We start from the raw sequence: 27,208 nt of genomic DNA, 5'->3' as shown, positions 1-27,208 counted from the left end.
GAGAGAGAGAGAGAGAGAGAGAGAGAGAGAGAGAGAGAGATATTATTTGATTCTATTAATTATGAACGTCTATTACTTAATTACGTACTATTGAAATGTACCGTTTAACTCTTTAGACTGCTGAGACCCTTTAGACCTTTGAAGACCTTTTAACACCCCGAAGATCCTGAAGACCCCAAAAGATACAGAGGACCCAAAACACCCAGATGAGCCAAAAGTTCCTGAGGACCTAAAAGACCAGGATGACCCAAAAGTCTCCAAGGACCAAAAAGACTCAAATAACCCAAAAGTCCCCAAGGACCCAAACGACCCAGATGACCCAAAAGTTCCTGATGACCCAAAAGTCCTGAGGACCCACAAAACCAAAAATACCCAGTAAACCCAAAAATCCCTGAGCACCCTAAAGTCCTTGGGACCCAAAAGTCACCGAGGACACAAAAGATTCTGAAAACCCAAAAGTCCCCAACAACCTAAAAGACCCAGAAGACCCAAAAGCCGCCGAGGACCCAAAAGATGCCGTGGACCCAAAAGACTCCGAGGACCCAAAAGACTCCGTGGCCCCAAAAGACTCCGAGGATCCAAAAGACCCCCAAGTCCAGCAAGCATGAAAACTCCAAGATGGTGAATTCCAATGAAAATTTGGCCCAATGGACCAACGGGAGGGAACGGAGGGAGGGAACGGAGGCTAACCCCCTCGTAGTAAACCCGAACTCTGAGCCGTAACAATATATATATATATATATTGTTGCGGATATGAGGACTGTATATTTTTTTGATTGTGTGAATTATTATTATTGTTTATTCTGCGCCCCCTGCCTCCGGAGCTGTGTAAAGGTCAAAGGGCATCCCATAATTAGTCCACAAGCATACACGTCAGCCAATAATAGAATACCCCTGTTCGATAGTTATATCTTATTCTGTGTTTTAGGGTAAGGCTGTGTCTCCCATTAATTGAAGTACTCCATTGCACCAGTGAAAGAGATAGATTCCCTTCATTCCCATTCCCAAAACCTCCATTCCCCCTTTTCGTCGTTTGGCAATTACCTCCCCTCCAATAACCGCCATTGACCACGAGGCAGGGTCGGAGAAGAAAGGCGTGCCTCCACCTCGTCATAGAGGGGAGGAGTGAGCCAGCCCCACTCGACCAACCATGAGCCAGGGGTTTGGCTAGAGAGGGCGGAGGAAGAGCGATCGGGGAGGTTCGCAAAGGTTGAGGGGCGGGGCCTATATAACCCACAGCGCGACGCTCCCCAAGCAGTCCAGCTTTGAAGAAGAAAGAGAGGCGCTGAGAGGAGGGAATGAGCAGGCGTGACCGCAGCTAAAATCCGCAGCGCGATGCTCCCAAAAGAGAAGCTGAGACAAGCTTTGAGAGATGAGCTTTTACCGGCAGACAAAAGGGAGCCCAAGCCGTTGAGAAGAGAGAGGGTCCAAGAAGCAGAGCTGAGTTGTGTGGTTTTGGTCGTCAGTGGTTGCGTTGTGGTGGTCAGTGGTTGCGTTGGTTGCGTTGAGTTGTCGGTGGTGAGGAGTGATTGGACCAAGAGAACATAGAGAACATCCAAGGAGAGGACATCCCAGAAAGCACAAAGCCTGTTGTAATCCTGGAAAAGCAGCGGCGGCCACAGCAGCAACAACACCCAACAGCCGCTTGGGGCCTGGACGGCGGTTTTGAGCAGGGCCGCGAAGGAACGGCGGCTGCTAAACGCGCCGATCGTGCTGCACAATACAACTCCACGCCATCCTCTCCTTCCAGCCAACTCCTGTCATCATTCCCCGTGTGAGTTTGTCTTTTGTTTGTTCTGTCCCGGGGTTAATTAAGACTGTAGGTAAGCTAGTATTTGCACTGTGTCACCTGCGTCTTATGTGTTGTAAATAAACGTGACTGCTTTCTTTTTGCCTATGTGTGTAAATAGTAAATAAATTTAGTAGTATTTCCAAACCTTTCTTTGCCTTCGTCTTCCTCTTTGCATTCGTCGTTTTAGTCTTTTCCAGATTGGGCAGCTGCGGTGCGATACGGCCAAAGTTTGGGGTGAATCGGGTGAGTTGGGGAAGAATCGGGGGAACTGTTAGTGTTAGGTCGTGGTAATACACCACCGCTCGGTCAATATAACATCTTGTCCGCGACCCGTAACAATTGGTGTCTGGGCGTGAGATACGGACCCGAAGCGCGCTTAACGCGCTCAAAATTACAAGCTGCTGGAAATTTGTGTTGTTTTACAAAAACCCGAATTTTGGAAATCGCGCCATGGCTGGTCAAGGCGATCGGATGCCGGTGGGTGAGCTAGAGGAGGGGTTAGGAGTAACCCAGGATCAAATGGAAGGGAGCAATGAGGAGGCGGTTGAGGGAGTATCAGGTGCACAAAATGGCGTCCTCGCGCACGAGGTTACGGGCGCGCAAAATGGCGCCTCGCAGATGGCTACGGCGGCCGCGGCCGCTGCACAAGTGGGAGGGATTGACATGCAGGCCCTCATTGCGCAGCTACAGGCAGCTGTACAGATGAGTATGGGGAGCCAAATTGAGCGATTGGGTGAGCGATTGGAGGGCCAAATGGGGGTAATGGGGAACCGGATGGATGCTCAGGGTGAGCGATTGGAGGGCCAAATGGGGGTAATGAGGGACGAAGCGAGGGGTACCGTTGAGGGGTTAGACAAGAAATTTGGGAAGTTAGACAATAATTTTGAGGGGTTAGACAACGGGATAAAAGAGGTGAAAAATGGGTTAATGAGGTTAGAAAATAGGATGGAAGACAAATTGTGGGAAATATGGGAACAATCTGCCAGGGAAATCAAACGAATGGGGAACCAGATAGAGGAGGTGCAAATCGGGTTAGAAAGTAAACTGGATGCTCAGAGGGATGAATTGGGACAGATGAGGGTGGCATCTACAAAAGAGATGGAGGAGATGAAAGAGGGGATACGACGAGGTGTAAGTGAGGAGGTTTCGGGGCTACGCGAGCAGGTAAAGCGAGGTGAGAAGCGTATGGAGAAAGAGGTGAGAAATGGGACGGCAAAGTTACAAGGGGGAATAGAAGATCTGACGGAGGAGGTGGAACAGCTGACGGAGGGACAAAAAGAACTAGTGGAGCAGGTTCAAAAGAACACTGCGGTACTAGGAGGGTTAAAGGCGACACAAAAAGAAATTAAAAACGAATTAATAGCGACACAGAAGCAATGTCAGATGGTACGTGAGGGACTGACAATGAGGGTGGACGAGGTGACAGAGATAATGGAGACGAAGGACCGAGAGGTGAGGATGCACATAGAGACGGTCACGGTAGCCTTAGAGGACGAACTTGAGGAGACGCACCAGGAAATAAAAGAGGTGAAGCAAAAATTAGAGGAAGTGGAAGAAGAGGTGAGTGAAATTAAGAAGAGACGGACAGAAACTAAGAGAGAAATACAGGAGGAGGTGATGGAATATGTACAAGGTCGGTGCTCAACTCATAATGTGATGCTCACTAACCAAATAAAGAGTTTGCATGTGGCAAAAGAGGTGCGGAGACGAGGTGCCAAGGTGAGTGGCGAAATATTCGGCAATGTATATGATGTGAGGAAAGCTTCAGTCGGCTTGGGGATTGGTTTGGATCCGGGTGTTCGTGAAAGGCCGTTGGTGAAGTGTGCGACAGGTCTGGTGTGCGATAAAAGAGGTGTGCGAGAATGTCCGACCATGGGGTGTGTGAGGAAAAAGTGCGCGCCGACCAGTGAGTGTGCTGTCAAGAGTGAGTCGGTCGTAGCGCGTGTGCGAGGGAGCACATGGAAGCGCGGTGTGGCAAGTGTTAGGGAGGAAGTAACGAAAGAGTGTGCGCAAGAGGATGCGCGAGAAAGGTGTGTAACGGACAGGTGCATGGGGAAAGAGTGCGCTGTCAAGAGTGAAGGAGAATGCACGCCTGTGGTGAGAGTTACAGAGGATGTAACGAAAGAGTGTGCACGAGAAAGGTGTGAAGTAAGGGAGAGTGACACGGAGCGTGAGTTGGTTGTGACAGGTGAGCGAGGATGTACACCTGGAATGGAAGGATGCACACCTGGAATGGTAGAGCGTGTGTGGGAATGCACACTTGAGTTGGTCGTGAGGCACGTGGTTGGGTGTGCGAGTGAAAGCACACCTGTGATGGTCACAGAGGAGGTGACCGAGGAAGGGGCGGGAAGAAGTGTGTTGGTGAGGTGTGCGAGCGACGAATGTGTGCCAAGGTGTTCGGTGGTCAGGTGTGTGACCAAGTCGGTGAGCGGAATGAGTGTACCGAGGTGTGTAAGGAAAGGTACGAGGAGCATGGGAACAGCTGGAGGTAGTAGCAAGAAAGGGGTAGCGTATGCGTGTAAGCATGCAGGTAAGGCATCGACGATAACCGGGTTAGCGGTTAGAGCGACTTTTAGCCGAATCGGGCCCTCGGTGCGTGCCGGGCTTCGCGTGCCGCGAGAACCAGCGGGGATCCGAGCCACGGCGGGTTCGAAAGGACCGCCGTACGCGATCCACGCTGTGCCTCGCTTGGAACGGCCGCGTCCGGGCTCCACTAGGCGGAGCGGGCAGCCCGATAGGAAGGGTCGTCATGGCGACCACTTTTTATTGAGACGTTCCGGCAGGTCGAGATCGGGCAATTGGATGGCTCCGCGCCGAGATGGTGCGTGGGATCTCGGCACGGGTAAGCCCCCGTCCCTGCACCGAGTGCCGGACGCATCCAGCCGCTGGCACAAAACAACCCGCGTTCATTGCTCGGCTGTACGAAGCCGAGCTTTAGAAGGGAATTGGCGCACCGAGCGGATCTAATAAGTAGACGGGTGATGAGGATAGTGTTTTAGCCCAGAAATTAGAAAAAAGCAAAATTTGATGATTGGTACGGTGATTGGCAGATGATTGGCAAAATTTTTGATTGGCTGAAATTTGGTGTGCCAAATTGATAGTAGGACCTCCCCGATGTGGTGGGATGGCAATTCTGTCATCCCTCACAACGGGGGGGCGGGGGGGGGCAAAGGAGCACTAGATTATGGGGTTGATGGCAGTGAAAACTAGCCCGGGTGGGTTAGGATATTGTGTGTAGGGATCTAGAAGAGATTGACATTAGGTAACGTTAAGGTTTAGTTAGTGACTGATACCTGTAGTGGGGACGCAGGTAGATTAGTATGGATGATAATGACGAGGGAGCGCAATAGTTTAAAGGGACGACTGGGAAGCGCAAGTTTCAGAGGGGAGTAGTTAGATGAGATGATGCTGTGTGAGAACTGGACAGGTGTGTGGAGCAGTGAGGGAGTAGTGAGTGTTGTGGATCAGCGCGAATGCGCTTGGGGGAGAGAAGGGTGCAGGTGGCACCAGGTGTGAGTGCACAGGTGTGCACCAACAGGTGAATGGAATAAATGGTTGAGTGGAAGACATGGAGTGTGGAATAAGTGGAGTATTGGAATGGATGGTCGTGGAGTGAGTATGGTGGAAACGATGGAGTGGAGTGGGTGGTGCGAAGGTGTGAATGGGGGAAGAGTGGACCCCCATCACGAATACCCGGGGTGGGTAGTGTAAGTGTTAGGTAGAGGGTATAGGTAAATTGTGGTTGGATATTGGCATCTGTGGTGCGGGTGACAGAATGGTATTTGGATGGGTGCATTAGTGTTGTGGAAATGGCTGGGCGTGTAGCCTGTTAGTGTGTGTAGTTGGTTTGGGCACTCCACCACTGTGAGGATGTCGGCCAGGTGAGGCCGCAGGTGGGCTCTGGGAGCCGGTAGTAGTTGTTGTGGATGGGGCCCGAGGATCCGGAGGACGGACCCGGGTAGCCCAGTGCCAGAGGGCACCGAGTGGGGTGACAGAGCCAGGAGGGGTCTTCCCCAGTTAGTTAGGTTAGGGTGAGGAGCTAGGTAAGCTCAGGTGGCAACTACAGTGGTGGAGGTGTGCAGGTGGGTAGACCTGCTGGGAGAGCTACACGTCACAGCCCAGAAATTGTGCAAGGGCACCGGGAGATGAATCGGGGGAGTGAGACCGCAAATTGAGAAGCACCACAGTTTGGTCAATGGGAATTGGTTTTTAGAACCCATAGTGTAAGTTGGCCAATGGATTGGCAGGGAGAGACCCCGGGTAGTGTAAAGTGTGTTAAGGTCATTTAGAGGATAGTTAGGATTGGAGTCTCCTCGCACCATCTGCATCCACTCACCTGAGGTGACAGGAACTCCACACCATGCCATGTTTTGATTATTTTTTACTGTGCAAATGTTTGGATTGTGAGACGCATCATGACGTGGGTGTGACATTGTGGTTGATGTTCCATCTCTTCCTCCTTATGAGGATTGATGACGAATTGGGTGATGGCAAATTTTGGATAGTGGGGGAGTGAAGACGAATTTGGTATAAGGGAAATAAGGGGAAGACGTGACGGTAGCGACGGATTGGTAATGTGTAGATTTTTGTACATATGGGGTAAGGGCAAGGGTAGTGTAGGTGACAGGGGGGTGACGTACGGTAGGGACGAGCTTTCTCATTTCGCTCTCCGTACGCATTTCGCCTTGCATTGCCTTATTGACGTGTACCCTTGTGACCTTACCCCTCGCTCATTTCTCTTGTCCCCCTTTTGTCTCCCACATGACCTGTGCGCCATTGGGCACCAAGGGGAGCGTGCGTGAGTCGGCCATTGTGCGCCCAGCACTCTCAGAACCAGCTGTCTGCATCGATGCACCACATTATGGACCACATGTCTGTGGCCAAGCACCACTTATGGACCCCATGGTTTGGGGCATGGCCCCTCTGCTGGAACCGGCCATGAGGGCCCGAAATCTTGCTGGCGGACCTTGGCCACAGGGCACCGATGCCCCACAGGTGAACCACACGTAGTCGGCCCTGTGGGCCATAAATAAAGAAAATAAAATGGACACGTTGGGCACACTTTATTGCAAATAGGCCGCCAGTAAGAAAATGAAAGAAAGACAACATCTGGAAGAACAAATAATAATAACCAGCAGAGGGAGCCGAAGAGCAAGAGATCACCTGCAAGGATAGGGGTTGTTGGTTTTATTTTCTTGAACAATGGTGACTGCACCGATTGGTGCTTGGGGGTGTATTGGTGCGTTTTTGGGTGCTTTCATGGTGCATTGATGCAGAGCAGACTGTCTCCCCCCCAGAAAGAACAATCACAGGTCCTGGGTTAGTTTTGTAAATAAAAATAGCGTCATTGTAAATAATGCTCCCCACCGTCAGTGTATAGTTTGAAGACAATTCCGCAATTCGGTTAACTGTGGGCGTAAGTCTGTTAGGCAGGGTGCAATGGAGCAGCGGGACACATTTATTTATGTTTTAAAACTGTCGCACTCAGGGTCAGGTTAAAAGTAGAGGGAACTACACCTACGTGTCACACTAAATAAAAGTTGTAGGCCCGGGACTTGCCTAAGAGCAGGAGGGTGCAGTGTTGCGGATATGAGGACTGTATATTTTTTTGATTGTGTGAATTATTATTATTGTTTATTCTGCGCCCCCTGCCTCCGGAGCTGTGTAAAGGTCAAAGGGCATCCCATAATTAGTCCACAAGCATACACGTCAGCCAATAATAGAATACCCCTGTTCGATAGTTATATCTTATTCTGTGTTTTAGGGTAAGGCTGTGTCTCCCATTAATTGAAGTACTCCATTGCACCAGTGAAAGAGATAGATTCCCTTCATTCCCATTCCCAAAACCTCCATTCCCCCTTTTCGTCGTTTGGCAATTACCTCCCCTCCAATAACCGCCATTGACCACGAGGCAGGGTCGGAGAAGAAAGGCGTGTCTCCACCTCGTCATAGAGGGGAGGAGTGAGCCAGCCCCACTCGACCAACCATGAGCCAGGGGTTTGGCTAGAGAGGGCGGAGGAAGAGCGATCGGGGAGGTTCGCAAAGGTTGAGGGGCGGGGCCTATATAACCCACAGCGCGACGCTCCCCAAGCAGTCCAGCTTTGAAGAAGAAAGAGACGCGCTGAGAGGAGGGAATGAGCAGGCGTGACCGCAGCTAAAATCCGCAGCGCGACGCTCCCAAAAGAGAAGCTGAGACAAGCTTTGAGAGATGAGCTTTTACCGGCAGACAAAAGGGAGCCCAAGCCGTTGAGAAGAGAGAGGGTCCAAGAAGCAGAGCTGAGTTGTGTGGTTTTGGTCGTCAGTGGTTGCGTTGTGGTGGTCAGTGGTTGCGTTGGTTGCGTTGAGTTGTCGGTGGTGAGGAGTGATTGGACCAAGAGAACATAGAGAACATCCAAGGAGAGGACATCCCAGAAAGCACAAAGCCTATTGTAATCCTGGAAAAGCAGCGGCGGCCACAGCAGCAACAACACCCAACAGCCGCTTGGGGCCTGCACGGCGGTTTTGAGCAGGGCCGCGAAGGAACGGCGGCTGCTAAACGTGCCGATCGTGCTGCACAATACAACTCCACGCCATCCTCTCCTTCCAGCCAACTCCTGTCATCATTCCCCGTGTGAGTTTGTCTTTTGTTTGTTCTGTCCCGGGGTTAATTAAGACTGTAGGTAAGCTAGTATTTGCACTGTGTCACCTGCATCTTATGTGTTGTAAATAAACGTGACTGCTTTCTTTTTGCTTATGTGTGTAAATAGTAAATAAATTTAGTAGTATTTCCAAACCTTTCTTTGCCTTCGTCTTCCTCTTTGCATTCGTCGTTTTAGTCTTTTCCAGATTGGGCAGCTGCGGTGCGATACGGCCAAAGTTTGGGGTGAATCGGGTGAGTTGGGGAAGAATCGGGGAACTGTTAGTGTTAGGTCGCGGTAATACACCACCGCTCGGTCAATATAACATCTTGTCCGCGACCCGTAACAATATATATACAGACTTGGCATTTAATATGGAATATATATTTTTTTTTGGGGGTGAACTTACTTTTCAAGATGTCTTGGAACCAGAAGTTCATTGGAATTATGTTGAAATTATTCTAGATTTTGTTAATGTGACCTTTAAAAGAAACAAAAAACACATTTGACCTTTCAAAACAAATAAATTGATCCTTGAAAGTGATGGAAACTGATATCGAACTCAATTCATGGACAGTACTGTGTTAAACTTCTGTACGTTTTCCAGAAGTATCTCTTTTTTTTGCACATTAGCCAAATTTTTTTTTAACAAAAACAAAAGTTAAATTACGACTGGGATTACGGACAGTAAAATTACAGTTCAGTACTTCGTGTAACCCCCACGAGCATTCAGGAGAGCACGTACACGTTGAGGCATGCTGTTCATGAGATTTGCCAAGGTTTGGACAGGAATCGCTTGCCATGCAGTGACAATAGCCTGCTGCATTTCACGCACAGAGGTCGGCTGCTGGTCCAAGTGGTCGATTTGACGCGTTAATTCTGCCCACAAGTTCTCTATCGGATTCATATCCGGGGAAATGGCAGGCCACTCCATATGCTCTATACCACGGTCAGCAAGAAAGTGTTGGATCATGCGAGCATGATGAGGCCGTGCATTGTCATCTTGGAAGACAAAGTTTCCTCGAAAGGCTGCACGAACAATTTGAAGCAATCTGTCTTCCAGAATGGCCCTGCACTTGAACTGGTTCAGGTTTCCAATCAGAACAACCAGTTCAGTTTTGCCCCCTGCATGAAAAGCAGCCCAAATGGTCACCCCACCACCTCCAGCTTGGACTCTTGGCACTATACAATCTTTGTTGTAGGCTTCATGCACTTGTCTGCGCACTCGGACGCGGCCATCTTGACGATAGACCAGAAATCTAGACTCGTCACTGAAGATCACGTGATTCCAGTGTCCTGGCTGCCATTGACGGTGCTCTCTGGCCGACTGCAATCGGCCCTGGCGGTGTTGTCTGGTCAGGCGTGGCTTTCTCAGGGGACGCCTGGCACGATAGCCTGCTTGAACCAGTCGTTGGTTGACTAGCCTTCTGGATACAGGCACATTTGTCAGTTGCTGCCACTCAGCCCTAAGCTGATTAGCTGACTTGGTACGGCCATTGCGGACTAACGGGTGCAGCTGGCGATCATCCCTCCTTGTGGTTCAGCGGGGACGTCCTGGCCTCGGTATTGGAGTAGGGACACCCCTCTGAGCATTTCGTTTCAGGATCTTTGACACCTGACCTTGAGTGATGCCATACTGCCAAGCAATAGCACGCTGTTTCATGCCGTAATTTCGTAAAGCCACCACTCCATGACAAACAGCATTGTCGAGTTGACGGACCATCTCCAGAGGAAGCGGCAATAACTTTTGGAGACGTGCAGCAGTTGTTTCCACTAATACAGAACGCAACAACCCTTGTATACCCGACTGTGAAGCCAATCATCAAATGCACCTGTCCGTACATTTTGCCACGCCACCTGTGATATAATCCTGATGTTCACTTCTTGCTGTGACAGACAATCAGTGACATGGTTCTTTTAACAAATAAATCACCAAAGTGTAAAAGAAACTCACCAGATTGATATACTGAGTTAAGAAAGTAAACCCAAGTCAAGAAAAAATATATATTCCATATTAAATGCCAAGTCTGTATATTGTGAGAAACAACCTTGTTCTCACCAAATTAGTGCCCCGCCCACCACGTCACGTGACCTCCTTTCAGCCTCACGCGATTGGGTGGCTATTCGGCACGCGATTGGTGGAGGGGGAGAGAGCCGGCCGCCATCTTGTGCGACGGACGTGGCTCGAAGGCGTCGAGTGGAAAATAGCAAAACGGGGATTTTTTAAGCCTCACGACAGCCGAGTTGTGCTGATCGTTTATAGTTCTGTATTTTAAGAGTGAGTAACTCCGGAAGAGAACGAGTGATTCCCGGATATCGTAGATTGGAACTGTGAGTGATATTGCCTGTGTCGTGTTTGGAGCTTCTGGTGCCGACAGTTCCTGCAGGCTTTGTGCTGTGTATTCCACTCTGTTACCATCCATTGTTTTTGAGATCGAGCCAATAAATCATCGTGCCTACCCCTAGAGGCCGGTTAAAACACAGTTGTGTTTATTGAGTTCTCTTTGTCCACCCCGTGGACTACTTGAAGCCCGGACATTAACGTCAGTATTCGGGGCTGGAAGCATTTAACAGCCGGGATCGCGACAAATGGGTTGCTCGTCCAAGGATTATTCAAGTAAGAGACATTCGAACTGAGACGGGAATTCTGCAGTGGACGACATCTTCCTGCATCGGCTCATCGTTTCCTCACCAGCAGACGCCATCTTGGAGGAACCTTCTCACCAGCAGACGCCATCTTGGAGGAACCTTCTCACCAGCAGACGCCATCTTGGAGGAACCTTCTCACCAGCAGACGCCATCTTGGAGGAACCTTCTCACCAGCAGACGCCATCTTGGAGGAACCTTCTCACCAGCAGACGCCATCTTGGAGGAACCTTCTCACCAGCAGACGCCATCTTGGAGGAACCTTCTCACCAGCAGACGCCATCTTGGAGGAACTTTCTCACCATAGGACGCTATCTTGTGTGGTACTTCACTACCGGATAAGTGAATAGTTTCCGGATCCCTCCAAACAAACCGACATCATAAAAAAAAAAAAAAAAAAAAAAAAAACGTGAGTTATTTGTACGTTGCATTTTTCTCATTGGCAATTTGATGTGCGTTGGTGATATTGTGTAGTTCGTGTCGTATTTCCCCAACAGAGCGTTGTGTTTGAATTACGTGTACCACCCCAATATTGTTTGCCTCCCCTGGGTGAATTGTCGTCCCATGTGGTGAAAGATATTGCTGAAATATTTCGATCCAGCCTCCTTTTAGACTCAGTGTTTTGTGCCTTGTCTTATGATAACTCGTAGCCAAGCTATGTCGACCAGAGAAGTGAGAGTTCAACCTGATCATGTTGACAGTCACGTGGGTGGCGATGTGAGCGACGCAATCAGCCTTGACCCGGTCACTAAACCCGATATGTTAGGAAGCGATCCCATCATGACTAAATGCATGCGTTCGACCTTCTGGACCGGGCTGACTCCGGTTCAACAACTCGACATGTATAACAGGGAGAATGACAGGGCAGAGGCAGAGCGTATTAAGCGAGAAGACCGAGAGCAGGCGGCAGCAGAGAGAGAGCATGCGGCAGCAGAGAGAGAGCATGCGGCAGCAGAGAGAGAGCATGCGGCAGCAGAAGCTGAACGCGTCAGAGAGCATGAGTTGCGAATGTTGACTGAACGACTGCGGGCAGAGGTGTCTGCTGCAAGCGTCCCGGAAACTGTTCATGTCCGTTTGCCGGACTGGACGGGAGACACGAAGCCAGAAGCGTATCTGGAGATGGCGGAGAAGTTGTTGGCTTCCGGTGGCATTGATGAGAGCTTGTGGGTCGGCCATCTTGTTAGCCATCTATCTGAGAAGGCGAGGGAGGATATGCGAGGATGGCAACCGAGGACGCAAACAAATACAGGAAATTGAAGGCCGAGATTTTGAACGCCTATGCGGTGTCCGCGTGTATTTATAGGCATAATTTTTTCAGTTGGACTCGTCAGTCCAGTCAAACCTATGAGGAACATTCGCGGGTCTTGTTGGAACAGCTGCAGAGATGGTTCAAGGGGAGCAAGGTTGAGTTACCTCAAGCGGTTGCGGAACTCCTGGTGCGTTACCGTATCGATCAACAGCTTCCGCCTGACTTAGCGTTGTTTCTTGTCGACAAAGACACTGTTTCATTGTCAGACTGCGTCAACCTTATTGATAAACATGTTTTGGCGTGCAAAATGTTGCAAGTCATGCAGTCGCGTCGTAAGACGGAGGATTCTGCGATCAAGACCGCCCCCCGTCTGCCCGGCGGCTGGATCGAGGGGAAGGGTTCTCCGATGCCCTCCACTGGTGGCGGTCGCGAGCTGCAGGCCAGGGCACGGCCCTGGTGCGATTTCTGCCAACGCGTGGGGCACGGTGGAGACCGCTGCTTCTCTAACCCAGCTAGTCCGGCCTACCGAGGCAACCCTGCTGTTAAATCGGAGGGAGGTCAGTGGAGGTCATCAACTGGGCCCTCGCACACGACGGTGGCATCGGTGACAGAGGTCACTGCCACCGAGGCTAAGTCCATTCATCCTCTGTATCAGGATTATTCAGGGACAGCCTTAGTGGGTGGCCCTGATTCGGTGCTGAAGTTTGAGGCCCAATACCTTCGGGATACTGGGGCGACACTGTGTGTTCTCCGGGCGGGGGTAGTTCCGGCCTCTCAGATGCGTTATACCGGCGAGTATATCATCCTTCGGGGCATTAACCAGGTTCCTGGCCGGTATCCCCTTGCCCTCCTCGAGGTCCGGAGTGACATTTTTACGGGTCCAATGACCTGTGCGGTGGTACCCTACTACCCGGTACCCGGGGTCTCCTTGCTGATTGGCAATGATGCCATGGCCAGGGAGGAGTCATTGACTCTGACCTGTGGGGTGGTCACTAGATCCCAGAGTAAACAGGCGGAGAGAGTGGCGGAGTCAGACATATCTTCACTCTGGCCCGAGGAGCCTAGCGCCTCGACTCCAGTTCCCGACGGTGACGTTGCGTCAGTTGAAGTCCACCCGAGCCTCCCGTCAAGCCAACCTCAGGTGCCGTGCTCCTCAGGGACCGCTCCCGCCTGTAACACGGGGACCCCAGCTACGTGTTCGCCGGTCGGCGAATCCGGGGAGGAGGATCAGTCCTCCGAGGCGGTTAGCGACCTCAGTTCTGGGCCGGAAGTCACTCCCGCATTGTCTGCGGTAACCAGTTTAGTGGAGGATCAGCACTTCGATCCCACCCTTGCCATCCTCTGGGAAATGGGAGAAGACTCCGAGCCGGGACGAACAGGCTACTATGTGAATGGTGCAGGTGTGCTGATGCATAAGTATTCCCCAAAGAACATGTCCTCCACCCAGACGTGGAAGGTTCGACACCGAGTTGTCGTACCGGGGAGGCATCGTCAGTCAGTCATGCAATTGGCCCATGACAATATTTCCTCGGGTCATGTCGGAGCTGCCAAGACCTTAGCCAAGGTCAAGAATCAGTTCATATGGCCCGCCATGTCGCGAGACTTGCTCCTCGGTCCGTTTTCCCTCCTGTAAACGCTTTCCCCAACTTGAGTTTGGCCCCCTTGTCTCTCTATTGTGCTTTGTGTAAAGTGTAACTCTTGTGGGGTAGATATTAATGCGGTGTATTGTGTTTAATATTGTGTTGTGGATAAACCTGGTTCATTGTATAAGCCTGTTAACGATTACCGCCATCATATTGCCATGTGATTTGCACCTACTACAAATACTGGTTTCAAAACGCCGTCTATCCGACGGGTTTTTTTACTTAGGTGGGGAGGACTGTGAGAAACAACCTTGTTCTCACCAAATTAGTGCCCCGCCCACCACGTCACGTGACCTCCTTTCAGCCTCACGCGATTGGGTGGCTATTCGGCACGCGATTGGTGTTTGGTGGAGGGGGAGAGAGCCGGCCGCCATATTGTGCGACGGACGTGGCTCGAAGGCGTCGAGTGGAAAATAGCAAAACGGGGATTTTTTAAGCCTCACGACAGCCGAGTTGTGCTGATCGTTTATAGTTCTGTATTTTAAGAGTGAGTAACTCCGGAAGAGAACGAGTGATTCCCGGATATCGTAGATTGGAACTGTGAGTGATATTGCCTGTGTCGTGTTTGGAGCTTCTGGTGCCGACAGTTCCTGCAGGCTTTGTGCTGTGTATTCCACTCTGTTACCATCCATTGTTTTTGAGATCGAGCCAATAAATCATCGTGCCTACCCCTAGAGGCCGGTTAAAACACAGTTGTGTTTATTGAGTTCTCTTTGTCCACCCCGTGGACTACTTGAAGCCCGGACATTAACGTCAGTATTCCGGGCTGGAAGCATTTAACAGCCGGGATCGCGACAATATATATATATACTGTATATATATATATATATATATATATATATATATATATATATATATATATATATATATATATATATATATATATATATATATATATATATATATATATATATATATATATATATATATATTATAATAGCCGTAGATGATTCTGTCTGTCTGTCTGTCTATCTGTTGGGTGTCTGTCCGGGGTGTGGCTTACTCGGTTTGCAGAGTAGCTCCACCCATAGCTCCACCCATTCTGGGAGTGGCTATAAACAAATATCCACCATTTTATTAACTCGCATAGCTTTGAGTCCTGTTTTGTAGGCCCGTGGTGTCTTGCTCTCCCCCAGTTTTATTTCAAATCAAATTCGATAAATCATTTCATTTTTCACAGTCGCTAACATAGTTTTAGACTCGGTTGAAAAAAAACGGGAAGAAAATCCGATGAAAGTTGCCGTTTATAGAACGAAATGAATTCTCAAAGGCCTGTAACTTCAAGGCCATTGAGTCTCTCTCACGCCTTTATCTCCAATCTAACTCACCATATGATTTCATTTTTATCGATGGTTTTACTTTTAGACTCGGTGTCAGCAATAATTGAGAACAATCCACACACGCGGGAAAATGCAGAGATATATTTTTTAAAATCGCGTCATGGTGTATCATACACCGCCCAACATGACACCGCCGGCAATGTGTCGATATATATTAAAAATTCGCTTTTGCTTTTCCGTTATGATATATTACTATTTCGTTTGATGATAGTCGTCACAAAAACGTCAACAATGATGCCGACATATATTTCTTCGTTTTTATTTCATTCAACATATTAGCCGGAAGTAAAATATGTTTCAGGAAATTACCGAGAGATATTTCTTCGTTTTTTTTATTAGTTATGTGCGCATACACTTTAAATAGGTTTATTTGAAATCTTTAATTTTCCACAAACATTCCACACACGCGGGAAAATGCAGAGATATATTTTTTAAAATCGCGTCATGGTGTATCATACACCGCCCAACATGACACCGACGGCAATGTGTCGATATCTATTTTAAATTCGATATATCATTTCATTTTTCACAGTCGCTAACATAGTTTTAGACTCGGTTGAAAAAAAACGAGAAGAAAATCCGATGAAAGTTGCCGTTTATAGAACGAAATGAATTCTCAAATGCCTGTAACTTCAAGGCCATTGAGTCTCTCTCACGCCTTTATCTCCAATATAACTCACCATATGATTTCATTTTTATCGATGGTTTTAGAGTCGGTGTCAGCAATAATTGAGAACATTCCACACACGCGGGAAAATGCAGATATATTTTTTAAAATCGCGTCATGGTGTATCATACACCGCCTAACATGACACCGACGGCAACGTGTCGATATATATTAAAAATTCGCTTTTGCTTTTCCGTTAAGATATATTACTTTTTCGTTTGATGACAGTCGTCACAAAAACGTCAACAATGATGCCGACATATATTTCTTCGTTTTTATTTAATTCAACATTATTAGCCGGAAGTAAAATATGTTTCAGGAAATTACCGAGAGATATTTCTTCGTTTTTTAAAATTAGTTATGTGCGAATACACTTTAAATAGGTTTATTTGAAATCTTTAATTTTCCACAATATAATTTACTTGCCATTTATCATTTGATGATTACGAGACAAATTCCTCTTGAGGATCGTGTCAATTCATGCGCTGCGTGGAAACTTCTATTTCCAAAATGAATGAGACGATCGATGAAGAACGCAGACTTGAACAGGATGCAGCAAGAAAACGAATGAGACGGGCGAACGAGTCCATCGACGAACGTCAATGCAAACTTGCGGGGTCACCCGTGGGAATCCCACGGGCATGGATGTGTGTGACATTTCGACATATTGAGTTAGATGCTGCACATTCATTTTTACAAAATGGTTACTGGCAAGTCATCAGATCCAGAAAGGGTGTAAAAACCACCGTTTAGAGGCCATTTTTCCCCGCAAAGCGGGGGTTGGCCTTTTCGGGGACCGTGGTAGTTGTTGTTTTTTTGTCCCCTTTTTGAAGCAATGTTTTACGGCCGGATGCCCTTCCTGACGCCAACCCTTTTTGCCGCCTTCAACGACAAACAGGGAATTACCAGTGAACTGGTACTCAATTAGCCGACCTCGGAAGGATGACAGGCTGAGTCAACCCCCCTGGCATTAATTCGGCGATCGACCGAGATTCGAACCCAGGATCCTAAGCCGCTAGCCCAACACCAGAAATGGTGTCATGAACACAATTTATTTACGCACAAGCACAAAAGCAAGACGGGCCGATTTCCGATTCCGACGGGCCGACGGGCGAGACGGGCCGATTTCCGATTCCGACGGGCCGATTTGGAGCAAGAAAAAGAACGAGACGGGAGAAAAAGGAGAGAAACGAGACGGGGAAAGCCGATTGGAGAGGCGAGTGAGGCGCGATTGGAGAGGAGTGTGAGGCGCGATTGGAGAGGAGTGTGAGGCACGATTGGAGAGGAGTGTGAGGCGTGATTGGAGAGGAGTGTGAGGCACGACTGGAGAGGAGTGATTGGAGGGGAGTGTGAGGCACGATTGGAGAGGAGTGTGAGGCACGATTGGAGAGGAGTGTGAGGCGCGATTGGAGAGGAGTGTGAGGCGCGATTGGAGAGGAGTGTGAGGCGCGATTGGAGAGGCGTGTGAAGGATTGGAGAGGAGAGGAGTGTGAGGGATTGGAGAGGTGAGGGATTGGAAAGGAGAGGGATGTGAGGGTTTGGAGAGGAGAGGAGTGCTAGGTGGAGAGAGGAGAGTGTCAGGTGGAGACAGGAGAGTGTCAGGTGGAGACAGGAGAGTGTCAGGTGGAGAGGAGTGAGGGGTCACATATTATGTGAAATAAATAAATTGTGTTCATCACACCATTTCTGGATCTGATGACTTGCCAGTAACCATTTTGTAAAAATGAATGTGCAGCATATAACTCATTATGTCGAAATGTCACACACATCCATGCCCGTGGGATTCCCACGGGTGACCCCGCTAGTATAGTATAGTATAGCACACGGCACAGTAAAAATAATTTAAATTATTTATTAATCACCGTTAAGTTAAGTTCCGTTGGGGCGGTTCACATCAATGCCAATGAGGAAGAGAACTAGTTTTCTCTCGAAACGTCAGGTGATTAATAAATGATTTAATAGAATTTAAATTATTGTTACTACTCAGTGTGCTATCCTTTACAATATGAATCCTGCGCTGCAAATATTTCGACACGAGATATATACACTAGCTGAAGTACCTGGCCTTGCTGGGGTGGAGGGAGGGGAGTGGAGGGGGGAGGGGAGTGGAGGGAGATGGGAAGGAGGAGGGGGAAGGAGAAAGGTGAAGGGATGGGGAGAGGAGGAAGGGAGGGTAAGGGGAGGGGGGGGGGGGGAGGAGGACAAATTCACCCATGCAAAAAGTGATTAAACCTCAGAGTTGCCCAGGTAAAAAAGGAAATTGTAATACACTCTGCGACCACCCTCAGGTGGCGCAATACGGTGCACATTTACATGGAGAGGTTGTTCAGCAAAAACAAGGAGATCATTAGGATGCTCCTTACTGATCCATGAAATTAAAACTCCAAGGCAATGACAGATTGTGAAGCATAATGGAGTAAGTTAAAATGCCTTGTACTTATTACATAATCTTTGGATGGAGGCAAATTGAGAGGATTGACAATTGAGAAAAGAAAGAAATGAAAGCGGAGGCAAAGAAGGTCAGTAAGATTATATTCATTCAGATGCAATAAGTGTCGACGGTTTTGCATCATTGCCAGAAGTGTGGCGCCCCCTGTAGTGGATTCTCAATCGCAATGGTTTGCTCAAGCGGGTTCTCAATTCGCCCTGCGGAACATTACGGAGGACACGACACGCTACCAACACGTGGTCTCCGCACTCAACGCCTCCTCCGCTTCCCGGGTTCTGAGCTTCCTACAGCACCCGCCGGATGCCGACAAATACGGCGCGCTCAAAGACCTACTCCTCGGTGCATTTGGACTCACGGAGACCGAACGCGCATGACAACTACTCGACCTCCCGGAGGTGGGCCAGGCCCGTCCGTCCGAAAGCATGAACCACATGCTTGCTCTTCTCGGTGACCACAGCCCGGACTTCCTCTTCCGTGAGCTGTTCCTCCAGTGGCTACCTGGGCAGGTACGGTTAGCTTTGGCTAATTCGCCCATCACGGACCCTCGCGCCCTGGCCAAGGAGGCCGATAAATTTTGCTCGGCCAGGCGACACGTCGGAGCAGCCGCCTGGGACCCTGGGCCGACCGAGGCAATGCCTGCGCTACGACCGGCGCCTCCACCGGCCAAGTCAGCGCCACTGGCGGCAGAGGCCGCCACGACACCCCGTCGACCGAACCCGACGCGACCGCCGGAGCCTCCACCAGAGCGGACCATGTGCTATTACCACGCCAGGTTTGGGCAGAAGGCCAGAACGTGCCGCCCACTGTGCACTTTCGGCGGGTCGGGAAACGACCAGGCCGGCGCTCGCTGCCTGCCATGAGCGTCGGCCATTCAGGCAGCCTTCTGTTTATCACGGACACTGAGTCCGGGAGGCGTTTTTTGTGTGACACCGGCGCTCAGCTGAGCGTGATACCCGCCTCGGTGGAGGACAAACAGGCCGCGCTTTGCGGCCCCGCTTTGGTCGCCGCAAACGGTTCCTCCATCCGCACCTTCGGTTCGCGCAGCATCGCATTCTGCTTCGGGGGCCAGCGCTTCAGGTGGGACTTCATCACGGCGAACGTGCCCATGGCCTTGCTGGGTGCAGATTTTCTTTGCGCGCATGGGCTTTTGGGTGACGTCAAACGGCGTCGGCTCATCAATGCGGAGACCTTCAGTTCGCTCGGTTGCTCATTGAGCGGCTCCGCTCCGACCAAGCTAGCCTGTGCGCTCCCGGCCGTGGATGATTTCACCCGCCTACTCGCCGAGTTTCCCGCCCTCACGCAGCCGACGTTTTCGGCCGTCGCCGTCAAGCACGGCGTCGAACACCACATCCCGACCACAGGTCCACCGGTCTACGCCAGGGCTCGCCGCCTCGACCCTGCCAAACTCGCTGTAGCGAAGGCGGAATTCGACGCGCTGGAGCGATTGGGAATTGTGCGGCGCTCCAATAGCGCGTGGGCCCCGCCCCTGCACATCGTGCCCAAACCGGGTGGCGGATGGCGACCATGCGGCGATTACCGCCGCCTCAACGACGCCACCACCCCCGACCGGTACCCGATACCACACATACAGGACTTTTCCGCCCGTTTGGCGGGGCGGGTGATCTTCTCCAATGTCGACCTCATTCGGGGCTACCACCAGGTACCTGTCCGGCCGGCCGACGTTCCGAAGACGGCTGTAATTACAACTTTTGGCCTCTTTGAGTTCCTCCGAATGCCGTTCGGCCTTAAGAACGCGGCCCAGGCCTTCCAGCGGCTGATGGACAGTGGGCTGCGTGATCTCACCTTTCTGTTCGTCTATCTGGATGACATTCTCATCGCCAGCACTTCCCGGGCGGAGCACCTCGTCCACCTGCGCACGCTTTTTGAGCGCCTCGGCCAGCACGGCCTCATCATCAACCCGGTGAAATGCCAGTTTGGCGTAACGGCCGTCGACTTCCTGGGGCACCGCATCACGAAGCGCGGGGCCGTCCTGCTGCCTACCAAGGTGGAGGCAGTCACAAGTTTCCCGCACCCTCGCTCCATCAAGGCCCTACAGGAATTTTTGGGGATGGTAAATTTCTACCACCGGTTCGTGCCTCGCGCCGCCCAACTCATGCGCCCCCTGTACGAAGCCCTCCGGGGCAAGCCGGCCAAGCACGACGTCGCCTGGACCACAGAGATGGACGCGGCGTTCACGGACGCTAAGCTGGCCCTCACCAACGCGACCATGCTGGCGCACCCGGCGCTCGACGCACCCATCGCCCTCACCACGGACGCTTCCGACTACACGGTGGGCGCCGTGCATGAACCGTGGGCAAACGGAGCTTGGCAACCGCTGGCCTTCTTCAGCCGGCAGCTTCGCCCTAACGAGCGCAAGTATAGCGCTTTCGACCGCGAGCTCCTCGGCCTTTACCTGGCTGTTCGCCACTTCCACCATCTTTTGGAGGGCTGCCCGTTCACGGCGTTTGTGGACCACAAACCCCTGGTCTTCGCCATGGCCAAGGTTACGGAGCCATGGTCGGCCCGCAAGCAGCGCCACCTCTCCGCCGTGTCCGAATTTATGACGGACATCCGGCACGTCGCGGGCAAGGACAACGCTGTGGCCGATTGCCTCTCCCGGTCCGGCGGGAATGCCGTCCACCTGGGTGTGGACTTCGCCCGCATGGCGGCCGACCAGACCGCCGACCCCACGCTGCAAGCCCTCCGGACAGGGCTGCGGTTGGCCGACGTCCCCTTCTAGGACACAGGCACAGTTCTCCTGTGCGACGTCTCCCTGGGCCAACCTCGCCCCATCGTGCCCACCGGATGGCGGCGGCACATTTTTGACGCCCTCCACGGCCTTTCCCACCCGGGCCGGAAAGCATCACAGAAGCTCGTGGCAGCGAAATTCGTCTGGCACGGGCTCCGTAAAGACGTCCGCGACTGGGCCAATGCCTGTGTCGCCTGCCAGCGCGCGAAGGTCCACCGGCACACCCAGGCCCCGTTGGCACCATTCGACGTGCCCGCGCAGCGCTTCGACCACGTCAATGTGGACCTGGTGGGACCCCTTCCCTCCTCGCGGGGCTTCACCCACCTCCTCACAATGGTGGACAGGACCACCAGGTGCCCGGAGGCCGTCCCGCTGGCATCAACAACATCCGCCGACGTGGCGCAGGCCTTCATTGGCACCTGGATTGCTCGTTTCGGCGCCCCCTCGGACATCTCCTCCGATAGAGGCCCGCAATTCACCTCCGACCTTTGGGGCGCGGTCGCCCAGGCCTTGGGGGTCAAGCTTCACCGCACCACGGCCTACCACCCCCAAGCCAACGGCTTGTGCGAGCGGTTCCACCGCTCGATGAAGGCCGCTCTCAGGGCCAGCCTCCAGGACGACGGTTGGGCCGACAGGCTCCCGTGGGTCCTATTGGGCCTCCAAACAGCCCCTAAAGAGGACCTCCAGGCTTCCACCACCGAGCTGGTCTACGGCCAGTCACTGCGCGTGCCGGGCGAATTCATCCCTGACGCCACCGGCCCCTGGTCCGCGGCTCGCCAATCCTCTCTCCTCCGGGAGATGTGCCCCCCGTGCCCACGTCCCACCATGGCTGCCCCCAACCCCACGTCCCCCCAGCACTTCGCACTGCGGAGTACGTTTTTATCCGGCACGACGCACACCGGGGACCGCTCCGGCCACCGTACGATGGACCTTTCCGGGTCCTGAAGAGGGACGACAAGTCGTTCACCATCGACATCGGCGGCAAGGCGGACCGCATCTCCGTGGACCGCCTCAAGCCGGCCCATTTGGACCTCGACCAACCTCCACGGTTGGCCCTTCCTCCACGTCGGGGCCGTCCCCTGTCAACCAGGCCCCCCGCCGGACCATCCACCGCCCCGCCACCTACCACCGCCACACGAATCGTCAGGAGTCGTTTCGGCCGGGTCATCAAGACCACCCTCAAACTGACTCTCCCGGTGCATGTTCATTCTGGGGGGGGGCGCGTGTAGCGGTTACCGGTAGCATGACACAATTACCCTGCACCGGCCGATGACGCAACCGGCGAGCGGTCACGTGTCCGGACTCGCCCGGGCATGTTGAGACTTGCCTTTACCGGACGAATGCTTGCCTTGCATACCACGCCCCGTTGAGAGGCGTGGCTTATCTATTTGCATACCACGCCCCACCTGAGAGGCGTGGCTTTTGTGTGTTGAGTTTCTGATATATATTGCCGCCCATTCGATGGGCTGATTCAGTGCTTTGGAGTTCGTTTGAGTGAGCTGGGAATAAATAGCTCAGAGAAACCTCATTCCTGGCGTCGTCCATTTTGTCCGATTTTATCGTGCGAGCACAGCTCCCACAATAGCCTATTTTACTCCTGGAGATCCCAGGATTATCCACCCAAAATATCGTTGCGATCGGTTCCGCAGTTTTTGCGGTACCTTCGAACGGACAGACAGACGGACGGATATTTGGTGAATTATAGTAAAATATATATAGGTTTTTTTTAATTTTATCTCTAATTTCTGTTTGGTGGATATTTGATCGATTTACAGCTAAGTATTTACAACAAAATTACAACCTATTCTTTTGAAATTACAAAAGTTTTACCATGCCTAAATACTCATACATTGTAAATGTATGGTGAGAATATCGTACGTTTTCTTAAGGGTCTTGATGTACTAGCCCCTGCTTTTGAAGTAAAAGTTTTTGAGGATACACCATTGACGTGTTAACCGAATCTGAATGAGGTAAACAGATGTCACAACTATTAAGCTTCACTAGACAGGACTTCCAACGCAAGATGGTGAAGCCCGCAACAGCGCAGACATGAACAGGTGTTGAAACAGGAATCCAATAAATGTTTTTCAAAACATGTCACTTACAACAACTGTGAAGAAACGTGTATATGTAACAATATATTCAAACAGTTTCTTCAATATAACGACATTAGTAAAGAATATTGTCACATCGCCAGCTTACCTGCGTGATCACAGGGTTACACCGTTCAGCCTCCGGGTAACAGTAATTGCAACTTCCCGCTTTCGTAAATATTAGTGCAGGAATGTCGTTTCTCAAGTTACCACAAAGGTTTTCCCCATATAAACATTGCTGGTAGTTACTGTATATTCATGCCAGACATCCTCTGTAAATATATTATTCAGAATTTTTGGGTGTGCTATAACTACATGTCGGAACCTACATTTGCCAAATTAGTTGACGTTGACGACCATTGGAGGCAAAGTAAAGTTGATATTACGGGCATTGACCCTTCTTTTGCTCCAACTCTTAGTTATAATGGCCAAAATTTCAGCTTCAATTTCCTTCCCAAAGTTTTGTCAACGTTGAGTTTAGAAAAACTATCACTCGAACTGTTCGCCAACCAGACCAACACTAACCTTGACAAAGTCGAGTATTCATCAGTGTTTACAACTAGTTTTTTTTAACTTGCTCATGACTAATCTGGTAACACCTTTGTACCTAAAAGCAGGAAATGATTAACATGAAAAAATCTTACGTCAACCGCCTGTACCTTGTATTCCCATCATTGATGTAAAATTTAATTCTGAAAGTCCCAGCCGGCTCCAAGATACAGCTCGGAAATTGGCAGTGAAGGAACAAACAAAAACAAGTCAGGAGACGACGATGGTTCACGAGCGAGCGGTATTCAATGACAAAGGACGTATGATAACCGAAACAGGCCCGGACTGGGGGGGGGGTCGGGGGCCCACGTGGCAGGTGTCGGCCCCCGACATGCGGTGTACATGCCTATTTACAAAGGGCCCCAATGCGCTGCGTGCGCAGGTCTTTAAGAGCCAGCTGTACGTAATTGTGTGTGGTGCTGGCCCGGAAATGTCAAAACGAAGGTTACTGACCTTGAAATGAGATAGAAAATAATGTATAATCAGTTATGAGGTTAGTTAGCTACACAATACCGAAAATTCGGTTCGATTTCGACAACTTTGAAAATTTGACCTTTGCGACCTTCAAAGGTCAAAGATTCTGAAATGTATTGGAAAACTTGTATTTCATGATGTATGTGATAATATAAGATCATGTACGACATTTCACCCTATCAGGAAGCAAACAATGTAATAAAACCATCGAAAATCGACTTTTCTAAATTTCGTGACCTTGTGACCTTGACCTTGGGGCGAAAATGAAAAATCGAGCTCCGTAGGGCTAGACACATGACATTGCCCTAACGAAATACCGAAACCCCTGTCAGATTCCACCAACTCCCTCGGAGAAGATGTAGCTTGAACTCGATTACCCCCTAAAAAGACATCTTTTTCGGACGTGGCTCCACCCACAATGGGTGCAATACGTCCACTCTAGGCAGGACACAACTAGATCATGATATCAACCTCCCACCCAAGTTTCACCAAGCGTGGATGATATCATCGGGTAGTTATGCTGCGGACATACAGACACACACCCATGACGAATATAGTGGTCACTCTGTTTGATAACTCATGAACCAAAAAAATAACCTAAATTGTGGATTAGTACTCTTAGGGGTCTAAGACACTCATGGATAGCATTAACAAATGTGGACATTAATTGTAGAAACAAACCCGACAATAGGTATAAGCCTCCTAGTGGGGCGGCTTAGCCCAAATATTCAAAAGAATTGTGCATTTTGTGATACAAGCACCAAATTTGGCACAAATGTACATTAATATGTTGCGAACATTTTCAGATATTGGGCCACTTGAAATTCTCAAGTTTGAAATTCTCAAATTCTCAAGAAATTCTCATTCTCAAATTATCTGAAATTCTTACTATAAGGCTTTAAATTAGAAATGTTTTATATAAAGTAGTATTTTGAGTGAAGTGTGTATTCCACACTGACAGTTTTGACATGTTCTGAATTTAACACGAAGGCTGTAATTAACAGAACGGGGTATGTCTGGAAAATGTACTGTCCAACCTAATAAGAGTTTAGACTGATTTATATTTAAATCTTGGCTGTGTAAATATTGTAAGAATTTATGAATTCAAATGTTTTGTAAATATTCAATAAATTTGGGAATATTTTTTAACTAAAGAATCTCATGTGATTTTATTTCACTTCTTGCCTCCGGTATGGGTGAAAATTTAATTCCGGCATAATCTCACAAAACTAATTCCCTAAGTGTGCCAAGCTAAATGCTCTACGATATAGAGGAATTATCCTCCTCTCCATTAGTATGGCGGAGGAAACCCCTCTATTATATATATAACAAAATGTTAACATTATATCATTGTATCGTTGCAGATTCAGAAGACAGTTCCACCATGTCCAAGAGCTTCAGACTAGCTGATGTTGAGCGAACTTCACCATCAACATCACAGCACCTCACCACAACTGACTGGAAGTTATGCCTTATATGTCAAGAGGACAAGACGGAGACACTGACCAAACCTGACCAATCAAAGAGAAAAGACATTGGGAGTGGGTACAGTTCACTCGCAGAGAACTTGGTCAAATTCAGTGAACTTGGAGAGCTTCCAGGATCATTTCACCTGGAAAGACTCGATGATGGTCATGGCATTGAAGCTGCGATGGTTGCACACGGTGCAAAATATCATCAGACATGCAGGCTCCAGTACAACAACACCAAACTGCAGAGAGCACAAAAGAGAGCACTCAAGAAAGAATGTGAGAGCGATGAGGAACAAGCTGCATGCAAACGCACCAGGTTACATTCATGCTCATCGAGTACAGAGAAGAAGGTCCCAGAAAATTGTTTCTTCTGTGAACAACCTGCTGGGGCTGACAGTCTTCGGAAAGCTGCAACATTCCAAATGGACAAACGGGTGCGTGCCTGTGCAACCCTTCTTGGTGATACAGAACTGCTGGGCCGTCTCAGTGGTGGGGACATGATAGCGTTGGACGCCCAGTATCACCCACGGTGCTTGATAGGACTTTACAATCGCACAAGAAAGGCCCAGTCAACAGGATCACAGGACACAAAACAAGAGCGAGCAATGTCGGCAGTTGTCTTCGCTGAACTCGTCCTCTACATTGAAGAAACCAGACAAGATGAGGAGACGGCACCAGTATTCAGATTGGCTGACCTTGTCCAGCTCTATCAGTCCAGAATGGAACAGCTAGGAGTCCAGCTCGACACGAGAGTCCACTCCACACGACTGAAACAGAGACTGTTGGCTCAGTTTCCTGACATGCGGGCACACACCAAGGGGAGAGACATCCTGATGGCATTTGAAGAAGATGTCGGTGCTGCTCTTGCCAAAGCCTGCGAGCTGGACAGTGATAGTGATGCAGTCCATCTTGCCCATGCTGCACAGATTGTTCGCCGTCACATGTTTGGAGAAGCCAAGCCCTTCACAGGATTCCCTGAAGTATGTCAAGAAGAATCTGTGCCACCGTTGCTGCTTGCCCTAGTCAGTATGATCCTAGAGGGACCCAGCATCAAGGAACAGATGGCAGACACTAACCCTGCAGCAATTACCACAGCTCAGATACTGAAGTTCAACAGCATCAAACACAAGCGAACACGTGGCACCACATCATCCACCAGTGTCAGGCACAGTGTTGCACAGGAGACCCCACTTCCAATATACATAGGGATGATGCTGCATGCTCATACACGCAAGAAGGAATTGGTCGACAGACTGTCACACCTTGGCCTGAGCATCTCCTATGATAGAGTGCTCCAGCTCTCAGCACAGATGGGCAACAGTGTCTGCCAACAGTTTCACAGAGAACGAGTGGTCTAACAGCACACGAAATAGCAGCTGGATTGGGACGAGAGAAGGCTCGTGCACTGCCAATGTTCCACGCTCTAACTGGATGCGACACTGTGTCTAGTTTTCATAGACATGGCAAG

General features: G+C 50.1%; 1 protein-coding gene across 1 annotated transcript in view; it reads right to left on the bottom strand.

Moving 5' to 3' along the window:
- The window catches only part of LOC144893165 (uncharacterized), a 107,990-nt gene extending 84,604 nt beyond the window's left edge, over window positions 1-23,386 (bottom strand). Inside the window, exon 1 of the mRNA XM_078782806.1 lies at window positions 23,355-23,386. The gene's annotated coding sequence lies outside the window, so the exon portion shown is untranslated. The remainder of the gene's footprint in view (window positions 1-23,354) is intronic.
- Between the last annotated feature and the right edge of the window lie 3,822 nt (window positions 23,387-27,208).

This window comes from Myxine glutinosa, chromosome 8 (assembly GCF_964187855.1).
Source record: "Myxine glutinosa chromosome 8, kmMyxGlut1.1, whole genome shotgun sequence".
In the NCBI taxonomy this organism is placed as follows: Eukaryota; Metazoa; Chordata; class Myxini; order Myxiniformes; family Myxinidae; genus Myxine; species Myxine glutinosa.
This window is presented reverse-complemented; position numbering and strand designations above follow the sequence as displayed.